At 38.3% G+C, this 10,988-nt stretch overlaps 1 long non-coding RNA gene across 2 annotated transcripts in view; it reads left to right on the forward strand.

Moving 5' to 3' along the window:
- LOC136863121 (uncharacterized) overlaps positions 1-8,655 on the forward strand; it is a 55,409-nt gene extending 46,754 nt beyond the window's left edge. The window contains exons 3-4 of one of the 2 annotated variants that reach the window (XR_010859149.2): positions 6,563-6,742; positions 8,534-8,655. This is a non-coding gene — a long non-coding RNA (uncharacterized lncRNA). Of the gene's footprint in view, positions 1-6,562; positions 6,804-8,533 lie in introns of both variants that reach the window. The other variant, XR_010859150.2, reaches the window with a different exon arrangement.
- The last annotated feature ends 2,333 nt before the right edge of the window (positions 8,656-10,988 follow it).

Consider the following 10,988-nt stretch of genomic DNA (forward strand, 5'->3'; position numbering starts at 1 on the left):
AGAATTTATAGCCTAGATTGTAGCGGTTCATCACCTGACTTTACATTCCGATTTTCATTAAATTCTCTTCAGCCGTTTTCTCGTGATGCGTGTACATACATACATACATACATACAGACAAACAGAGAGAAATTACGGAAAAGTAAAAAAAAAAAAGCATTTTCTTGTTACTGTGGATATGACCGATACAGAAATACCATTCTTTTCAAATTCTGAGCAATGTACAGACAAAACTCTTATTTTATATATATAGATTACATTTCAGGCCTTCCCCTAAACTACCATTTCACTCAGTGTGAATAACATTATTGATAGCCTAGATTATAGCGACCTATTCCCCGACTTTGCATACCAATTCTCGTGAAGATACGACCACTATTAAAATAAATATTTGACAATTAAATTTTAGGTCTTCCCCTAAACTACCATTTTTCTCAGCGTGTATAGCCTATATTGTAGCGACTTATTTCCCATCTTTGTCTAGCGATTTTCATTAAGACACGACCACTAATAACATAAATATTTGAGAATTAAATTTCAGGCCTTCCCCTAAACTACCATTTCACTCAATGTGATTAAAATAATTTATAGCGTAGATTGTAGCGGTTTCTCACCCGACTTTACATTCCGATTTTCATTAAATTCTCTTCAGCCGTTTTCACGTGATGCGTGTACATACAGACAGACAGACAGACAGACAGAAATTACGGAAAAGTAAAAAATGCATTTTCTTGTTACTGTGGACATGACCGATACAGAAATACCATTCTTTTCAAATTCTGAGCAATGTACAGACAAAACTCTTATTTTATACATATAGATTACATTTCAGGCCTTCCCCCAAACTACCATTTTGCTCAGTGTGAATAACATTATTGATAGTCTAGATTATAGCGACCTATTCCCTGATTTTGCATACCAATTCTCGTGAAGATACGACTACTAATAAAATAAATATTTGACAATTAAATTTTAGGCCTTCCCCTAAACTACCATTTTTCTCAGCGTGTATAGCCTATATTATAGCGACTTATTTCCCATCTTTGTCTAGCGATTTTCATTAAGACACGACCACTAATAACATAAATATTTGAGAATTAAATTTCAGGCCTTCCCCTAAACTACCATTTCACTCAGTGTAATTAAAAAAATTTATAGCCTAGATTGTAGTGGTTCATCACCCGACTTTACATTCTGATTTTTATTAAATTCTCTTCAGCCGTTTTCTCATGATGCATGTACATACATACATACATACATACATACAGACAGACAGACAGACAGACAGACAGACAGACAGACAGAAATTATGGAAAAGTAAAAAATGCATTTTTTTTTGTTACTGTGGACATGACCGATACAGAAATACCATTCTTTTCAACTTCTGAGCAATGTACAGACAAAACTCTTATTTTATATGTATAGATATATATTTGTATTGATATAAGGTGGATCATTTATACTCTCTTTTGTTATGTGTTAATCTCCTTTCAATACGGACCAAATATGAAGTTTTTAACATTACCAATGTGGTTTTTAAGCTGCTCGCTCGAGCACTCACCACTTGGTACGCCTGGAGTGTTCTATTCAGGATTCATTTCTCTGGAAACAGCATTTGGTGGTTGTTTTCTTTGACTCAGAAAGGGCCTATGACACCACATAGTGATATGGTATCCTTTACGTCCTGCATCAGTGGAGATTTCAGTGTAACTTGCTGGTGTTTATATTTTTAAAAAATTCCCTCCATCTATTACGTGTCCTGGTACGAAGGGAATACTTGAAGAAAATGGAGTCCTACACTAATCGGTTCTTTGTTGTACTCTGTTCGCGATTCCCATAAACAGTATTGTCGCTGCCGCTTGTTCAGCAATAATATGTGATCAATTATGCTCTGCATTATAGGTCGCACAGTGTGGCAGTCGCAGAGCGACAATTACAGCAAGCTATTAGGAGAGTGGAACAGTGGACTTTAGAACACGGCTTTCGGCTTTCAACTGCAATGACCTCCGTTATACACTTTTGCCGGAAGCACACTCTTCACTCCCATTCTGAGTTCTTCTTAGGGAATGTTGCTCTTTCTGTATTTGACACCGATTTCTTGGCCTCCTTTTCAATAGCAAATTATCTTGGGAGCCTATCATGCGGCAGTTTAAAAGTGCAATGCACTAAGAAGCTTAATGATTTGAAGTTTCTTAGCGGAACTACGATTTTATAGGGCACATATGTTATCCAGGTTAGACTATGGGAGTGCACCATATGGATCAGAAAGGCAAAGCATTCTTTCAAAACTGAATAACATCAACCACTGCAGAGTTAGGTTGGCAACAGGAGCTTTTTGTACAAGCCTCATTGCTAGCCTGTTTGCTAAATCTGGTCTGCCGCCTTTACACCTGAGGCGTCTGCAAATGCATCTGTCCTATGCTGCAAATTTGCAACATAGGCTACTTCACCCAAGCTATCCTTGCGTATTCCTCAGTGGAATCCGTCGTCTCTACGCTGCTTATCCAGGAGCAACATGGCCGGTTGGAGTACGCTTGGATAGCAGTCGCAGATTGTTTGATGTAACTTTGGTTCCTTGCCTTGTCAGATAACCAAGTGGGGTACCTCCGTGGATAATACGGCGACCTGAGATAATCCTGGATCTGCACACTGGCCCAAAGGAAAACACGGAACGCTTGATTTATCAGAGGCTCTTCCTGTCGTTGCTGGCCGGTATCCAGATTCAGTCGTCATTTACACTTCATGGTCAGACTCCTTGAGCTCGCTACAATCTATTGATACATGTTTTCCTCAGCACCCTCTGGTGCAGCGGATCCAGGACCTGCTGGCTGGGTGTTCGGATGCCGGCACCAAAATCACGTTTATGTGGATCCCAGGCCACATCGGTGTAGAGGGAAACAAGATAGCTGATAAAGCTGCCAAGGAGGTTGTTACATTGCCCCTGTTGCCTTAGAAGGTTCCAGCCAGTGATATTCTTCCTCAGCCGAGATATTTGCTTATGTCCCATTGGGAGACGGACTGGCCTGCCACTCCAGTGCCAAATAAGTTCAGAGCAATAAAAGGAACAACAAAGGTATGGAGGACTTCCCTTCGGGCTTCTCGGAGGGAAGCAGTGGTATTATGCTGTCTTTGGATCGGCCACGTTATAGTAACGCACCCCTATTTACTGAAAGGAGAACCCCCTCCGGTTTGTACATTCGGCGATCATCCTACCATGGTACACATCCTTACAGGCTGCGCGAACCTGGCCGATCTGCACCATAGTCTAAAACTCCCAAGTACCATCTCCCTCATCCTACAAGGTGATGAGCAGTCAGCAGACACCATCATACGTTTTATGAGGGATAGTAGTCTATTTTATCTTATATAAACGTAGTTTTTCGTATTATAACACCATGGCACTACAGCCCTTGAAGGGCCTTGGCCTACCAAGTGACCGCTGCTCAGCCTGAAGCCTACAGATTGCGAGGTGTCGTGTGGTTAGCACAATGAATCCTCTCGTCCGTTATTCTTGGCTTTCTAGACCAGTACCGTTATCTCACATTCAGATAGCTCCTCAATTCTAATCACGTAGGCTGAGTGGACCTCCAACCAGCCTTCAGGTCCTGGTAAAATCCCTGACCTAGCCGGGAATCAATCCCGGGTCTTCCGGGTAAGAGGCGACCACGCTACCCCTACACCACGGGGCCGAGTTTTTCATATTAGTCGTTATGTTATTGTTTACTACGTTTTATTCTATTGACTCTGTTTAAGTGTGTGTTTGTATATTTTAATATGTTTTTAAAGTATTGTTTTGCATGATGTATTATTGCAGTTTAAGGCAATGTCTTATTCTACCATACTCTTATCACCTATCATTTTACCTAAAATAAGGCATTGCAAATTAGATCCACTGATTATTTTGAACTCACACTCATTGTTCATATTCATTTGTTTTAAATTCTAGTCAGTGGATACATTTTAAAATTTTAATTATCATATCATGTCGTCCACCTCGTACCATTAGGGGCCGATGACCTAGATGTTAGGCCCCTTTAAATAACAAGCAGCATCATCATCATCATCATCGTCATCATCATTTCTGTTGTGCAGAGAACTTCAAATTTGAAGTTCTCTGACACTTTTAAAAGTTCTTAAGCCATGGTCACTGGCTTCAAAATAGTGTCATTTATGATATACTGCACTGCCATTCCACAGGTGATTTAGTATTCACTCTCCAGTTGCTTTACCTCACTCACGTTCCGATTCATCAGTATCACAGAATTCAGAAAGGTAATGCTTGTTTTGTGCTGAAATAATGTATGCCCTCAGCCAGGATTCTCTTTTCATAGAGTTCTCCAGAACAAAATCTTTTTGTTGTGGATCATCTAATGGCTTTACAGAAGGGGCATGATCTGCAAGACCCACCATAAATTTTCTGAATTAGTCTTCAAATTCCTCACAAAGAATGCTTGCAACAAACTTGCCAGGCTCCAATGGAACTTGATATTGTAAATAACCGCATCATACTCTAACAGAGACACTGAACTATTGAGTAACTTTCTGTCATTACGGATTAAAACTTCTGCTCCTGCTGTTGTCTTTGTCTGTATATCTCTGTGAAATGAAATGCCGTGTGGCCTCCGGAGAGGCCTGGTGCAGGTCTTTTGACTTGACGCCTGTAGATGACCTGCATGTAATGATGTGGATGAAATGAAGATGAAGACATCACATATACCCAGTCCCCGTGCCAGGATAATCAACCAGTTATGGTTAAAATTCCCGACACTGCAGGGAAACGAATCCGGGACCCCTGTGACCAAAGGCCACTACGCTAGCCACTTAGCCGTGGAGCCGGACTGAATATCTCTATCATCCACAGATTCAATATTGCAGGTATTAAATAAAGTAATATCAGAAATTGTCATCTCGGCCACTGTCGGTTGCTCATCATATGTCTCGACTTGAACATGAACTACATTCAAATATCCCACAACTTTTGATGCCGTCACAAATAAAGTTGTTTCTTCTGCAGAGTTCTTCCACTTTCCAGAAGTACCTGTGGCAAGCTTTATTTGAATTACTAGGTCTGGAATTTTAAAAATCTATGGAGGTATTTGAATTTTTGCACAACTTCTGTGTTATCATAATCTGCTTAATGGACTTTAAGTTCGGGCAAAACTGCCAATATTCTGGTTTGATACCAATTTCCTTCAAACTGGCATGCACTAAGTCCACCAACATTCAAATCTGCAACAAGAGAGTCTTTGCCCAGTGACAGTAACTGTCACAGTAAATCAAGAATATCTTGTTTGCAGCTCTTCAACTGCACCCAATAATCTAGAGGTCCTTCTGCTAATACTACTTTAACCTCAGTTTACATTCCTTGTGGCGAATCTTCTCAGTCATTTGAGCATATGCATTTGAAGAATAGAAGTTATCCTGAACAACTTTGCTGGATTCCCTCGATCTGCTCTTTTGCTCCAGTAGAAGAAGCAAACTTTGATTTATTGGTCTCCTGATGTTCTCCATTGCTTGAAGGCTGTGCTTGACATTTTACTTTGTAGTTATTTGCCCGAATCATCAAAGAAAAGGCTGTAAAGCCTACACTGACAAATTGTCACATTTCTCATAGGTTCTTCTCTGTCATCTTTGAAATGGTCGTTGTCAGAATTTCTGCCATCACTGTGCTCTCTACTACGATCTCTTGAGTATGACTTCTAGCCTTTAGTGTTCCTCCGCTGTCCCTCATTCTTATAAGCATCACGTCTGACCTCTTTTCTCAGCCCAATGTTCAAAGTTCGCCTGCTATCACCATTCAATTTACTTATGATACACCATATGTTACACTCACTTTAACCCATGAAACAGCTGTTAATTACACTAGTACATCTTTAAATAGCCAGTACATTTACTGTTAAATGTGTGAAGAACTATAAACTTTGAATATCCTTTTTCACATATTCACCACTTTACTACGTAATGTGCCCTTCAGTTTTGGTTATATTTTATTCAGAAGTAATATTTTGTTATATCAGTGGGTAGAGGCAGTATTGCAACAGCCAGGACGGGAATTTTATCATTTCCATGTCGTCGAGCGGCGAGCTACTTGGAGCTGGATTTCCCGGTCGAGCAGGCAAGGTGTGAGTTTGGAATTGTTTTATGTGTCCTTCAGTCAGCTGTGTACCACGTGACCAATGGGGGAGAGCAGGACTGCCGATCGATAAACCCAAGGCCGATTCACGTCTAACTGTATCAGCCAATAAAAAGATAACACCCTCCTGAATGCAGGTGATCAATCAATCAAAAATGATTAAGAACGCACACCTCTGTCTCAAGACAATTATATTGTGGTACTTCCGAAAGAATTGATTATTCTGAACTTGGACTCTGACTGCTTCGTTTGCTGCTTTTTGACGTCTTCACTTCTCTGCGGAACTTTACTTCGCCGACCTCCTTGAATATTAAATACTTGGCAGTTTAGACATGTTATAAAATCTGTCTACAAATTTTAGAAGAATATCAAAGTTACGTATTCCTACCGAGTGTGGGTTCTGAACATATTCTAAGGCTTGTTTATCAGTTTCAGCTCATTTTACTGGAGAAATAGTAGAGGAAGACTACTTGGAGTTCAACAATATTTCGAGATGCCAGTACACCTGCAAGCTGAAATCCACCGCTGTTTCCTGTACGTCCTCGTAGCTCCAATGAGTTTCTAAACATGTGAGGCATCTTCAGAAATCGAAAGGGAGGCAGTTCAATGGTGGGTGACTTGACCAAGTCCTAGGTCATCCGTCAAAATCCAGTCTTCAACAGTCACTTGAGTACCATATTTAAAAATTACTTTCTATCTATTTCTGTACACTTACTGTAAACATAGTCCTTTCTTATTCGTTTACAGTAACTTCTCATAGTATTTCAGTAGTTAGAGATTTCATTCCTTCTTTCCGTGGTGCAAGGTAGCTTGTGATGTTGTGTAAATGTGTATTGGATTCTATTAGTTAGTTAGTTAGTTAGTTTGAGTGAATATTTTCGAGATTATTCATGACTGTCCCAATTCAGCATAATGGGAGCATTAAAATTAATTTGACCTCTCTGATAATCTATATTTAATTTTAAATGATATTATAATTAATTTGAAGTCATATGGGACAGTATACAAGTGCATTTCGTTACGTTAGATTTCCCTCAGTGGTACTGTGATATTTTGATGGGTTTATGACATAATAGAGTCATCTAAAAATTTATCGTACAGTAGCCTACACGGATGTGACCATGCACAGTCAATAATAATAATAATAATAATAATAATAATAATAATAATAATAATAATAAATCAACCTTCATTACGGGTTAAAAATATTAGTAAGGTCATGAGTGTAAATATTATTTATTCTTGTATAAGATTAATGTGTGCTCAGATTATGTAAATGTGAGCCTGGAACATGGCTGTATCTTGAGAGATCGTTGTTACATTTACTGCACTGTGATATTATTTTGGACTTGGAAATGGATCTATTATTTGAGGATTATTTTGTAAATCCATTAATTGAGTCTAGTGGGAAGAGAGTATGTTACCCAACATAATTTCTTCAGATGGAGCACGTATTAATTGAGAGCCATAATATTTAGGGAGTAATAATAGTGTCGCAACTCATGGACCGTAAGTGCGTATGCTTAAATTTGACCTGTATTATAGGCATTTTTGGAGGATATTTTTCTGATGATATCTAACATCAACATTCTCTTGGACATCGTTGTGAATTAAATCTCATCTTTGAAGTGATAATCCTGACTCTATCACATTCCGATTCGTCGCAATGAAATTTAGCCGATACCATGATCATAAAATTTTCCTCGACTTAGATTAAAATCTAAAATAAAAATCAAGGACTAGTATTTGTGATAAATATTTGTTTAATATTACTGTGTATCCTTGTGTGAGTGTTGTGTGTGTGATTTATCCATATTTTGTGAATTGTAATATTTTTCTTCTCGTCATTTGACGTGATATCCTTTCCGCTGCGTGCATATTTTTGATCAATTTTGTGTCATGTTGTTGTGGTCATAATTTATTCAGTTATGAACCTTTAGTAGTGAATTTTATTGAAAAATAAGCTAGAATAGGATCTTATTTCTTAGAACAAAATGAATAAGTTAGGTCCGTGTCCGTGGATGGGAATCACTAACTGAGTAATTTTAACCTTACACAACCATTAATTTTGGAGTCAATGAGCAATATTGTGATTGACGCAGCGTCAAATTACTCAAATATTGAGGAGAATTATTACAAAATAATTGTAAAAATATTTTTGTTAATAATTTTAAAATCTGAGAAAGATGATTTGAAAATAATTTCATCGGTAAAAATTTTATTTTATTTTTCAATTACTGATAGAAAGTGATAATTAGATTATTAATAATAAATGAATTACGGAGGAAGCTAATTTAATTTTCAAAATAATTTTATTTAATTTGAGAAAGTTATTCTCAAAAATGTATTTGATTATTCTACCTAGTCAAAGTAGGCTAATACTTGTTCATGTATTTGCAGATCCGCATATCTGCTGTTTTTTCTGAAGAAAGGAAATTCCATTTCATGAGACCAAGGGAGAAGACTATGATCGAAAAAGAGAAACCCTGAGATTTTGTAAAATTTTAATTTATTTGTGGAGAGTGTTGGTTGTAATAAATGTTAAAAACCTACTTTTGTTTTCCTTTCATTTGTCGCTAGTCCTTAAGCTATCCCTGCCCTAAAATTTTTTTGCATAGCCTGAAAGCGAACGGTCTACGTCTTAGACTCTCGCTCTCCTGCTGAGCAGCCCGGTAAAAAGGGGGCAGGTATAGTCCCGGGCGTGTAAGGACGTACACTAAGGGTGCAACCTTACCCTTTCTCCCCTGTAATATTAAGGTATTGATTTATAGGTACTTTTCTTGCTGTTGGGTCTTTTTCAGTGTCGGTAACCATACAGTTTAGGGACCCTACTTGCCGATATGACGTCTTTCTGTTACCGTTAATCTGGCACGTTGGCAACGTTCAGTCACTGTTCTAGCGTGAATTGCGTGTTGCCACCGCATTGCCTCTAAAGTCACTAGCGATACATTTGCGAGAGTATTTAAAGCATATTTTCTTTTTCTGTGGGATTGTAAATCTATTTGGCTAATACCAGGTAAGTAGAATTGTGGCATGTTCGGATAATGCATTTAATAACATAGTTTGTGTGAAATGATGAGCACATCATTTTATTAATTACGTTCCTATTTCGTCCCATACTTATACGAACAGAATTCGATTGGGATGTCTAAGAAGGAAGAAAAATCTGCAAAAACTCCTCCGAAAAGGAAACCAAGGTTACGTCCTTTACAAGCTTCAGGTCAAGAAATGCTTGTACATTGCTACGAGCAATTGAAACAGGAAGACGACGAAGAAGGTATCAGTCGTAGTGATACGAAGCTAATGGCAAGAGTTGCATTATTAAATGGGGTAAGTGTTCGTTTTTATCTTGTTTCTATGATAAGTTTCTGGCATAATGACAATCAGTTGAAAAGGAGCAGTATTTCATTCTGAACCAAACCTAACCTAACCTGATCATGTAGGCCTAGGCCTATACCATGTCTTGTGTCGACTTCGATACGGTTTGTAGACTTAACCTTTGTGTATTCATGTTGACTTACGGTATATGTGTATGTAATATATTTCTGTGTGTGTATTCTTACAGTGTAGTTTCGGTTTAGTCCGAAAAGTAATAGGAAATTTCAAGAAGGGAGTTGAATTTTCTACACCAGGTAAACGCCGAAAGCGTGAACATCCAGTGACCGGCATAGACAGTTTTTCTAAGGAAGCGATAGCAAGGTTTATTTATGATAAATTACATAAAGGTAAGGTGACTTCATAAGGAATCTATTGCAACATTATTTATAGAAATTGGCACGCAGGTGAGATAAGCTCCCAGAAATGTTTTGTGCATGTATTGTCATACAGCTCTTTTGAGTCCCTTGTAACTCTCTTTTTTCTTCCCACAGGAGAAGTCGTAACTGTAAGAAAGGTTTTCGACCACATGAAAGCAAATTATGACACTTATTTGTACAAGGGCTCCGAAACATCATTAAGAAGAATTTTGAAGGCCATGGGGTTTGTGTGGAGTAAAGGTGATCCCTATGCGTATGTTAGAGAAAATGAAGACATTTGTTTTAAGAGATCCTGTTTTCTGAGGGAATACATGCGTAATAAGGACAGTGAGAAACCAAAACCTGTTGTTTTCTTGGATGAGACTTGGATTTTTATGAATGGTGAATATATATGTTATATATTACATTTTATATTAAAAAATCTTGGAATAATTTATCTTCATCAGGTGTCTTTGGTTTCAATTGTGCATTTGTCTTTCAGGGTCACCCACATACTCCTGGAATAAACCACACAAATCTGGACATGATGTTCAAGGAGTAATTCGTCGACCTGTGTCTGAGGGAGGAAGACTGGTTATTGTTCATGCTGGAACGAAGGATGGCTTTGTACCTGGTATGTTCTTACTTTATTTTACTTCATTTTATTGTAGTGAGGTGATCTCTCTTTACATAGTTATGAGGGTATTTAGGGTTTGTAGTACGGATGTAGGGGGGGGGGGGCACATAAGTCTCTGATAAGACCCCAACTTAAGTACAGTTCCTGTGTATGAGACCCTCACTGGGATTACTTGGTTTGAGAATTGGAAAAGTTCAAAAGACAGAAGCACGATTTGTTGTGGGTGATTTCTGACAAAAGAGTAGCGTTACAAAAATTTTGTCGGGTTTGGGCTGGGAAGACTTGGGTGAAAGGAGACAAGTTGCTGGACTAAGTGGTATATTCCGAGCTGTCGGTGGATACGTGGTGTGGAATGACATTGGTAGACGAATACGTTTCAGTGGTATTTTAAAAGTAGGTAAGATCACAGTACAGTGATAAAGTTGATGAAAAGTGGGGCTAATATTTGGGTTTTTTTTAAGAAGGGAGTTAGGGATTGGAATAA

Source organism: Anabrus simplex, chromosome 2, assembly GCF_040414725.1.
Source record: "Anabrus simplex isolate iqAnaSimp1 chromosome 2, ASM4041472v1, whole genome shotgun sequence".
In the NCBI taxonomy this organism is placed as follows: Eukaryota; Metazoa; Arthropoda; class Insecta; order Orthoptera; family Tettigoniidae; genus Anabrus; species Anabrus simplex.